This window comes from Notolepis coatsorum (assembly GCF_963971535.1).
Source record: "Notolepis coatsorum genome assembly, chromosome: 5".
Classification (NCBI taxonomy): domain Eukaryota; kingdom Metazoa; phylum Chordata; class Actinopteri; order Aulopiformes; family Paralepididae; genus Notolepis; species Notolepis coatsorum.
The window spans coordinates 186,859,241-186,870,577 of record NC_140169.1 but is presented as its reverse complement, the minus strand read 5'-3'; the positions used below and the strand labels follow the sequence as shown (position 1 = coordinate 186,870,577).

At 41.0% G+C, this 11,337-nt stretch overlaps 1 protein-coding gene across 1 annotated transcript in view; it reads left to right on the top strand.

Moving 5' to 3' along the window:
- Nucleotides 1–227: 227 nt before the first annotated feature.
- Nucleotides 228–11,337, top strand: part of nck2a (NCK adaptor protein 2a) — a 108,985-nt gene continuing 97,875 nt past the window's right edge. Inside the window, exon 1 of the mRNA XM_084315088.1 lies at nucleotides 228–481. The gene's annotated coding sequence lies outside the window, so the exon portion shown is untranslated. The remainder of the gene's footprint in view (nucleotides 482–11,337) is intronic.

Sequence of the window (11,337 nt, the reverse complement as noted above, 5' to 3'; positions counted from 1 at the left end):
ATTCATTCATTCATTCATTCATTCATGTTTTCTGGATGAAAATGAATGAATCTTTCGTGTGGCTCCTTTACCGTGGTGGTGCGCTGCCACTACAAAAATGGTCACTTCCAACACTCGCCGGTAAGGGGCAGCAGATGACCCCCGTGATTATTGTCCCTTTCCGCCCGGCGGGTCAAACAGATGCTTCGGCGGCCTCTGTGACGTCACCAGTCCAACGAATGGATGGATAGAGGTGGACTGGAGAGGCAGTCAGCCTGCTGCTGCGACGGGGAAAATAGATCGAATAGAGTAGCTTTTTAGAATAGGGTTTTTGAAGGAGAATAACTTACGAGAAGCCGAAGAATACGTGGATTTGGTGTTTGTTTTTTTGTCGCTTTTGTCTGGGCTAACTTCGTTGTTTTGCAAAAGGGGTTTCCTGGCTTTGGTGTGTGTGAGCCAGGTCTACGCTTCTTGCCCCTTCACATTGGAGTGGAACACCAAGGTAAGCATTAAAAACGCGATTGAACCGCAAGTTGGTTTGTATGCATCTGTAGTTTGTGTTTTCATGTCGTATTGCCCATATACAACACTTAACAGTCACTAAAGTTGGGGGATGTTATTGTTCACTTCTCGTGTGTCACTTTGAGATTATATTATTTGACGCTGGGTCTTTGTCTACTCAGATCATGTGAGTATTATTAGTAGTACCATATAAACAAAAAAACGTTTTTGCTTTGCAATTAGACTTATTTTTTTTGTTTTATCTGACAGATCAGTTTGACTGGACGTAAATGTTGTGTTTCAAATAAATCAATTCTGCTCTTCTTTTCTGCCTATATTTGTTGTGGGATCACTTCTTGTAGCGGCCTACTGTCTAATATCAGTGGCAGACAAGTCTTTATAGCATTGATTGATTGATTGATTGAAAACTTTATTAACAGATTGCAGAATGGGTACAATACAGTACAGCTCAATACACACAATTGTTAAGGGGATGCAGACCAGAGAGACTTTCGTCTTGTTTACATCAGGGTCCCCCATTTTCAATTCATCATAACATACATGACATACAGATAGATAGGCAGACTTAAAAAAAGAAAAAAGTATTTATTTAGATGTTTAGCCTTATTTACCCAACTCAGTAAACACCAGCATTTATCAGTTTCCAAGTGTTCCATGTGTACTTCATGAAGGATTTATATATTATTAATATTATATACATGCTTCTACAATGAAATAAACAAACACAAACACCATTGGTAGGCTTATAGCACCATATGTGTTCGTACTTCGTAGGCCGGTAAAAGTAGGGCTTGATCCATTTTCTGCTGGAGGTCAACAACCCACAACACTCTCTACATGTATAGACAGTATAGTACATGATGATCGATTACATTTATGGACATGTTTGTCCATAATGAGACTGATCCTGATCAACAAGGCCCTATCGGGTCCAATTGTCCATTCACTCCTTAGAAAAGAGAAGCATGATACTACTAGTGTAAGCTCTAACACTTTAGTTTATTGTCATTCATGCCATTCAAGGTTACCTACTAGCTACAGCTAGACACTGTATAAAAACATATTGGGCATAGAAAGTATGCTAGTCATGAGCATAGAACATTTTCTTGGTATTGGCACTGGCAGAGAGAGTGAGAGAGTGTTTAGAGAATGAGAGTTCAGAGTCAAGCCAGTAGGAATGACTCAACAGTACAGCCAGAAGTTCATAGTTCAGATATAGTTTCATGCCACACCTATGCTGCTGCCACGCCCACTGCAGACTGAGCACCTTGGTAACACTCTGTTCATGTGTAACAATGTTCACTTAGCAATGCCAGGTATGCAGAATGCAGGCCTGTGGTTTCCTTTTACATCTAGTCGCTGAATCTCGAAGCCAACAACCACGCATTTGGTTTGATAGCAGATACGCTTCCTGTGGAAATAGTTTTGGTTTGGTTGAGAGGTCAAAACACATATCAGACTCAGCAGTAAGCGCACACAGCCTTCTAAGCCCCAACATGGGAATTTCTGTCTTTCTTTGCTCTGTTCAGTTGCTGACTATAGGAACAAAGTCCTGACAGACATGCAGTAGCCTTTTAACTGAGTAGAAGACTGACCCTGCAAAGGTCTTCATGTTACATCTTGATTAACCGTCTGTAGTGTGGTAGTGATGGTTAGCCTTCTGTAGTGTGGTAGTGAAAGGGTTAACCCTTTGTCGTGTGGCAGTGAACGGGTTAACCTTCTGTATTGTTGCAGTGAAAGGATTAACCATTTGGTAGTGTGGTAGTGAAAGGGTTAACCGCCCAGCCAAATTTGAATGATTACATTTTTTAATAACTATTATAGAGCCAAGCTGAAAAACAGCTCATCTGGCTGCCCAGACCATCTCTCTTGATTGTGGAGACGTGGTCAGATCACGCTTGATTGACAGTTCCCTTTCACCTCAAGTACCATTTTATTTTTCCATTCAATCACCAAAATGTTTTGCTACCATGGAATAAACTGCCAAAGCTATCAAATTAACCCTACTGGTTAGAAAGCTTGACTAATCGACTAATTAGCACACTAGGTTAGACCACCCAAATCTGTGTTTTTATTTAATTAGACTTCCCAGAGTATGGTGCTAATCCTTTTAGCATCTTCCATTCACATACATGTAACGGTTAGCATTAGCTTCACAGGTTGTTTCACTTCTGGAAGCTAATTGGCTGACACCGCGTTCTACAGTGACTGTAAATCCTGGTGTGGTCCTACCTTCCCTACACACTAATGGTTAAGTTTAGGATTTGGGGAGGGTAAGCTGATCCTAGACCAACAGTGGTAAAAGTGGTTCACCATGGAGATGAGTTACAACGTAACAACTAAATAGTTACACATGTCCTAGCCAGGGTAGGTGTAAATCATACACTGTCACAGAATTATACTAACGGTAAAACAGCATTTTTCTCTGCCACACAGCATAATCTTTTCATTAATTGCATGCCATTTTGCAACACAGTAATTCAGTAGAGATCTAATTTATTGATACGGGGGGGGGGGGGGGGCAATCACAGACAAAGCTACTAAACTAAAACTCTTCTATAAATGTTATATAAATAAAAGCCACGACTATCATTGATTGTCTCTGAAGACCGTTTCACACGGGGGAGACGGCAGCTTATTGCCAGCTTCATATTCTGTGTGAAAGGGCCAGACCAGCATTTCGTAGACTAACAAAAATGTCGTCTTCCGACCAAGTCATGAAGCCGGCAATAAGCAGGGTTTTGCTCTGTGTGAAAGGTGCAGAGAAAAAGCTGTCTCTTACGCAATGATGGAAGGATGGAATTTCAGGGAGTTACTACCTGCCAACAGTCCTGTTTTTCTCGGGTTTGTCTAGTTTTTTTAATCCTTTCTCCCGCTGTGCTCCCTATTGGTCATTTCTCATGTTAATACATTACATTTAGTTATATACCATGACATAAATAACATCAGACTGTGGATTTGTGTTGCCAGATTTGATTGAGAGACCTCTCATCTCTGTCATTCACAACGCTGAATTATTCTCACACAACCTTGGGTCTCACACGACTTAATCATTCTCACACGACTTTGGGTCATTGAAAAGCGCTATACAAAATAAATGAATTATTATTATTATTATTATTATTATTATTATTATTATTATTATTATTATTATTATTATTATTATTATTATTATTATTATTATTATTATTATTATTATTATTATTATTATTAACCTGGCAACCGAGAGTGAAAGTAAACTTCCTCAACTGTCGACCAGGCAGCCTCCCAACAGGTTGAGAATGGACACGGACAAAGCTCCCAAAACCTAAGAAATATGACATTTCTCTTCATCTGGTGTGAAATATTTCCCCATCCCTATTTGCACAGGACTAGTATTAGGCTACACGGGGACCCGTGGACAGGAAATTACCCCCCAACCTCTGTGATTGAGTGTCCAGAGATTGAACTTGACATGCCCACATAGTTTTGACTCTTATGTGCGTGAGCAACAAAAATCATTGTTTCAAATGGCACCTCAAACTAATTTGTAACAAAGCCAAATGCACTCTCTTGTGCAAAAATGGTATCATGCAGAGAAATTATAATAGTTTTTCTGATTACGAAGCTTTTTCTCATTAATAGGCAGCTGAAGAGCATGTCAAACATGTCCCCCTAACAGCAATTTTATTTGTGTCTCTTGGTAGACTGACCTAAATAGATTTAAATGTCACTTTAACACAGCTCTAATTATGGTGTTTAAGACTTAGCTGAGGCTTTCAGGTTCATAGTCCATCCCTTGATATTTAGTGGTTTCTTATTCCGCTGAAATGTATTGCTTTTTCACATGTTTTCCATTCCACCCGACATCGCTGACTGGACGTTTCAGGCTAAAAGAAAACACTGACAGACTACTGCCTATATGTTGACTCTCTGGAAGCCAAATCCTTTTGAACTGCATGCTTTTCGAACGCTAACAATTGGATTACAGATCGATTACCTTCAGTACACCTTGGGGGTAAGGTAATGAATAGGCCCCGTGGCCAGAGCGCTGCTTGAGAAGCCATGTGGAAATAAAGCGGCAAAGCGGATGTTTTGGCTGTGAGGGACGCAGAACGCTGCTGCTCATTCCGTGGCTTGTCCCTCTCCCGGGAAGGCCTATTCTCCAAAAGAGGAGAAAATAAGAACAATAAAGAAAATAAACAAGTACAGGGAAAAAATGTAGTCAGTCAGATGATATGGAGGGATATTATGAAGAGCGCCGACTGGGGAGGTGGGGTGGGGGGGGGGGGGGGCAGCATCCCATTGTTATTGTATCGCTCTAATCATCTGTAATCTGGGGCATGGTGGCCCTTAAACTGGCAGCAGATGCTGTAATTGGAGTGATGCGATGACCCTAGGCCTGCCACGATAACACATTTTGCTGGGCGATTAATTGCCCCCGAAAATATCGCGATAAGCGATATTATTGCGACCGGTTAGAGCATTTTTTTTTGAGAAATTTATTTCCCAAAACTTTTATTTTGAAGCCCACCGCTCCGTCTTTTCCGGTTTTAGACTTTTATTTTGAAGCCCACCGACCGGAGCGGAAGTATTGTTGTTATTATCCTAGCAGCATCTCGTCCGGTTCTGTGTTTTTGAGCTAATGATAAAACAAATGTTGAGATTGTTGGTAAGGAACTAACTTTAGGTTAGTTTTAACGTTAGCTACTAACGTTAGATGCAGCTACTACAGGCAATCAACGATGAGGAGGAAGCGTCAAAGCCGTATAGAATAGAATAGCCCTGTGGTGCGTAGGCACGGGAGCGCAACGTGTTCATACACCTCTATGTGGAATCACCAAAGTGTCTCATGAGAGAAGGTCATCTGGCCGCCATCTTGATAATGGCAACCAACAAGACGTGATCCCATCTACACGTGCGCCATTCAGTGGTTTCTGCCACAGTCCATAGTTACCGTGGCAACCACTTGTATCAGAGATTCATCAAGTCATTCGTTTTAAACATCTCTTAGAACTCACATTTCACCTCAAAATGCAGTAGATTACCGGTATATCCAATTATTACTCAACGTAAAATAACACCACATTTAACAATTTCCCGGGATATGTTTGTTTTGTAGGAAGTAGTTTTGTTGTAACCCCCCGGGATTGCTCCATCTCCCTGTTTATATAGAGTGTCTCTGGTACAACCAGGTAATGTTTGTTGATTCAGGGGATCATCTAAAGACGTCGTAAAGCAGAGAACATTAAAACCTCCGGAGCAGAGAGGGGCTTACGGACCAAAGGCTAGAGTCATGGGCAGTAGCTGGCTATATTGGGGATTCACGCAACTCCCCCTGCCTCCTCTGATTGGCTGTCCCCTTCCTCCACCCCCCCACCCCCAACTGACAAAAGGGGGTCATTAATTCATAAACACCCTCAGAAGTGCTTGTTAAATAGTAATTAAGGGTCGATGGCTCTCGGTGTCTATGGCCTGGGTTTGTATTACCCGGCAGAAGATTGGCACTTTGGGCGGTGAAGCGAGACGGAGGCGAGAGGTGAAACACGACACCAGCTCAGAGGAAGAGATAGAACTGTGCACATCAGTTCAGGATCTTAGGCACACACACACACACACGCACGCACGCACGCACGCACGTACGTACGTACTTCTGACAATAAGAATCATCACCAGGCCTAATGGATGAAGATGTGTGAGGTGCGTCTCTAAACTTGTTCCTGAATCCTGCCTGCTCAGATGATCTCCCGTTGGACCTGATCAAAGTGAACACAGCCGCACTGTGTAGTTTGGTGAAGATTTGTCTCACTTTTCTTTATAAAATAGTCGAAGCGTCCGTGGGCAAGTGAAAAGTGTTGCTGATTACTTAGAGGTCAGTTGACTGACTCGCCTCTTGAGCCACAGCAGCAGCTCATGTCAAGAGTTGGACTATTGTTGTGGCTTTTATCACTGCGTTTTAGTGGAGGCGTTGGCAGGCCCTTCATGCTCTATTTGATTTAATTAAAGCCCCCCGTTGGCTCTGCTGTCTTCTCTCTCTCTCTCTCTCTCTCTCGCTCTCTCTCTCTCTCTCGCTCTCTCTCTCTCACACACGCACTTAGAGAGTTGAGTTTATCTCACCCAGAACATGGGGGGCTTTGCTTATCTGTGCTCCACAGAATGGTCCATGTTCCAAGCCCCGCCCCCCCCAAGAGGACCAGGACCTACATTACATAGGCTGCGTCCCTCTGAGGCCCAGCCTCATTACCACACCCTCCGCCCTTAGTGCCCACCTCTCTGACATCAGCAGCAGCGCTCCAGTTCACATTCTGACAGAGCTTTAACCCTTTCCAGTTGCATTGCACCATCTCGCCGTAGAACTCTTTGGATCTCGCATGTACTGTAGATCGAGAGGTCTGAGAACTGAGCATTGTAGTGATGATGATGATGATGATGATGATGATGATGATGATGATGATGATGATGATGGGCACTGGTCATTGAAACCTATGGAGTTATAGAATTCCGAGATGGAATTCCGAGAAAACATTCCCTAAGAACAAAACGTACACTTGAAAATGGTGTATTCTTGGGAGAGTGTTGGGGGGAGAATCCTCCCTCTTGTTACGCCTCAAATTGTATATGTGTTAATTGGAAAAATTTAATACGGTAATTACTTTGTACATAATTGAGCTGTAATTTATGGAGTTAATTTTTTTTTCTCATTGCAGCAACGTAGTAATCCATATGAACACACAGTGACACAGCTGTAGCAGAAGGCCTTTGGGGCTGTTATCTTGCTGTAGCGTTTATAGCACGGATAGGGTAACTTGGATGGTCATTAAACATTTGACTAGTAGGTGTGTTTCAGTGTGCAGTGTGCACTTCCGCAAACCACATTGATTCGTTCATCTCACAAATGGTGTAACATACCTGTAATTACCAGAATAAGAAAAAATAAATAAAAATAGTTACATTTTTACACCTTCAAAGAACTTTGATTCAGACTAGATGTTCAGCCAATCACGAGGTGGTAATAAAAAATAATTTGAATGGCTGATAATAAGTGTTAAAAGTGAAATCCAAACTAGCGCTTTAACACGTGACTGCGTGGCTCCGTCTCATACTGTCTGTACCTGCTCTGAAGTAGTGAGGTTCCGGGAGCCTTCTACAGTTCTCTTTTTGGTGTGGTTATTATGACATTCCTAGAGGTCACAGTAAACCCAGGGAGAGAACACATGGTTTAGATGAGATAATGAGGAAGGTCACATGCATGAGCGATGGCATTTACATTGCACATTTTTGTAGTACTAGGACACAAAGCATTTGACAAAGTAGAGAGGGGTGACAGGCTCAGGAGGTAGAGCGGTCGTCTGGTAATAAGAAGGTTCCTGGTTTGATTCCCGGGCAGTATGTCGAAGTATCCTTGAGCAAGACACTTAACCCCTAATTGCTTCTGATGAGCAGGTTGGCACCTCGCATGATTGCCTCCGCCATCAGTGTGAGAATGTGTGAGTGAATGGGTAAAATGTGAGGAACAAATTGTAAAGCGCTTTGGATAAAAGCGTTATATAAATGCAGCCATTTACCATTTAGAGAGGGTAACCTTGCTTCGTGATTAGGGTTGGGCATCGTTTGGATTTGAACGATTCCGGTTCCGATTCCGATTCTCCATATCGATTCCTGTTCTAAACGATTCTCAATTCCGATTCTTTGAGGTGCAGGTCAAAACAGGTCACAGCTTATTTCGAAGGAGATTTTTTATTTATTTTTTATTTCAAAAAGAAAATCATACTATTCACATTTTCAGTTGACTTGATACAGTTTAATTTGGTTGCTGTACTGTAACTAGGGTATTAAAGTAAAAAAAAAAAAAAAAAAAAGTAAAAAAAAAAAAAGTAAAAAAAAAAAAAAAAAAAATCGAAATTTAGAATCGAAATTCAAATATTTTACTTCCGGTTCCAGAACCGGAAGTTAGGAACCGGTTCCTATTAGAACCGGTTTTCGGTGCCCAACCCTATTCGTGATTTTATATTTTTGACTACCTAAATGTTTACTGTGAGCGATCTGTAGTGCTGAATTTCCCTCCGGATCAATAAAGTACTTCTATTCTATTCTTCCCTAGGGATGGGAATCGGGAACCGGTTCCAGTTGAGAATTGTTTTGCCTCAGAGCTGATAGATTCCTTTTTGATGTATGCCGGCATGTACATTGCAAAACAAAGACGTCATGTGTCTACGCTGCAACAAGGAGTCGTGGTGGAGAGGAAGAAGTGGTTCAAAGTGTGGCTTCATTTCACAATAGCGCTAGTTGTAATGTCTGTGAAATGATCATTTCAAATAATGAAATGCACCAGCAATATGCTGAAACATCTTTCTGCCCAAGATGGGTTTAAAATCTAGGAATTGCTACATATGCACTAAACACTTCCCAAAACGAGCGCCACGTCCGTTACTGAGGGTACATATCCTATGTTATGATAACATTAGTCTGTTACTGAGGGTAAATATCCTATGTTATGATAACATTAGTCTGTTACTGAGGGTAAATAATAAATATCGTATGTTATGATAACATTAGTCTGTTACTGAGGGTAAATATCCTATGTTATGATAACATTAGTCTGTTACTGAGGGTAAATAATAAATATCGTATGTTATGATAACATTAGTCTGTTACTGAGGGTAAATATCCTATGTTATGATAACATTAGTCTGTTACTGAGGGTAAATAATAAATATCGTATGTTATGATAACATTAGTCTGTTACTGAGGGTAAATCCTATGTTATGATAACATTAGTCTGTTACTGAGGGTAAATAATATCTTAGGTTATAATAACATTAGCAGCACGTAGGCAGGCTTAGCAGATTTTTTTCTTTGACTAAGAAAACCTAAATGAAAATGAATGCTGTACAAATATACTCATTTGATCCATTTTAGATGATGACAAACGATGTAGATGATGTTGCTACACCTAGCTCCCAAGCCTCTCTAGGCCTGTGTAGGCATAGGCAATGGCATACATTTTTACACACATACAATTTATCAGGAATCAAAAAGGGAATCGATAAAGAATCGGACTGGTAAGCAGAATCAATAATGGTTACATTCAATTCTCACCAATGATATAATAATAGTAGCTAGTGTAGTGTTATAGCTGCAACATTTTGGTAGCTGACGTTATAATATCTATAATCTTTGGAAGTTGATGTTAATGTAAATGTTAATGCAGGTGTTATGCCTGAGACACAGAGAAAGAGATGCATATTCATGACATATTTCACTCTTTTTGATGACGTACGGTACAGACAACAAGGGTAAGCTAGGCTAACGATTTGGCTAGTTTTGACATCAAAAAGAGAACATGTTTTATTTTCAATACTGACATTGACATGTCTGATATTTAATCATTGAATTGGTGCGTACATAACAGTTTTGTCAATGATGTGAATGGTGTGGTAAGATTTAAGTTTCCAGCGTTAAATGATTTGCATTGTGTGGGGTAGATTAGGACGACTGAGTGACATCATTAATGGGGGCAGCGCAGCCATACTTCATACAGCCATACTTCATACAGCCATACTTAATACAGCTATACTTAATACAGTCCCCCAACGGCGGTGAACACATTTTCTGGTTAGTGTAGGTGCTCAGTCGGCTCCTATTATGGCACATTGAGGATGGATTACAATTACTGCTTTTCTACATAATTCCATGAGTAAAAAGAGAAAGCTGATTTGCATGTCATATCTATTTCTTCATTAATACACCAAAGTGAATCCTTATTGGGGACTCTCCAAAGACATGGGGAACACATATTTAAACACACAGAAAGGGGAAGCGATAAAGTGTCCCTACGCAGTCTCGCATCTGACAGTAGGCCTGCCACGATAACACATTTTGCTGGGCGATTAATTGCCCCCGAAAATATCGCGATAAGCGATATTATTGCGACCGGTTAGAGAATTTTTTTTTTGAAATTTATTTCCCCAAACTTTTATTTTGAAGCCCACCGCTCCGTCTTTTCCGGTGTTTAGACTTTTATTTTGAAGCCCACCGACCGGACCGGAAGTATTTTGTGATTATCCTAAGCAGAAACTATGAGCCGACAACTTGGGCTAATGATATGATGTTTTTGAGCTAATGATAAAACAAATTGTTGGTGAACAACTAACTTTAGGTTAGTTTTAACGTTAGCTACTAACGTTAGATGCAGCTACTACAGGCAATCAACGATGAGGAGGAAGCGTCAAAGCAGTATATAATATAATAGCTGTGGTGCGTAAGCACTGCAGCACGACTCGAAACTACCGGAGTGTTATAATAAATGAATTCATGTTTAACTTGTCCCCGTGTCCAGTCCTTTGACTAGCCCCACCCGTTAATTGTAAACAATGATGCATGTAATTGTATTAACGTTATTCTGTGTTGTACTTGTAGCTATGCTATACGTTGTATTTCGTTTGTAGCTAATGTTGTTAGCATGGAATGAGCATCAACGAACGCTAGATCTTTAATCTTTATTTAGCAGTCCAGTTTCTCCGGGCAGTAGCGAGTAACTACTTGGGTCTAAAAATAGCTAACGTTACACTACAAATAATGCTACTTGGTTAAAAGGAGCAACACTATTGAGAAATGTCTATGTGGCGTTGCCCCACGGAGCTCCCGTGCTGTACTCTAGTAACGTCAGCGGCCCGCCTCCCAACACGGACAGTGACTGAGGGGCACTGGTTCCGCCTCATTAAAACAAACGCGCAAATAGCAATTAATCGCGCCCGTCAAAATCATTGCATTCATTTTAATTATCGCAGCAATTAATCGATTTATTGCTTATCGCGGCAGGCCTATCTGACAGTGTGTATTTGCCGAGACATGCAT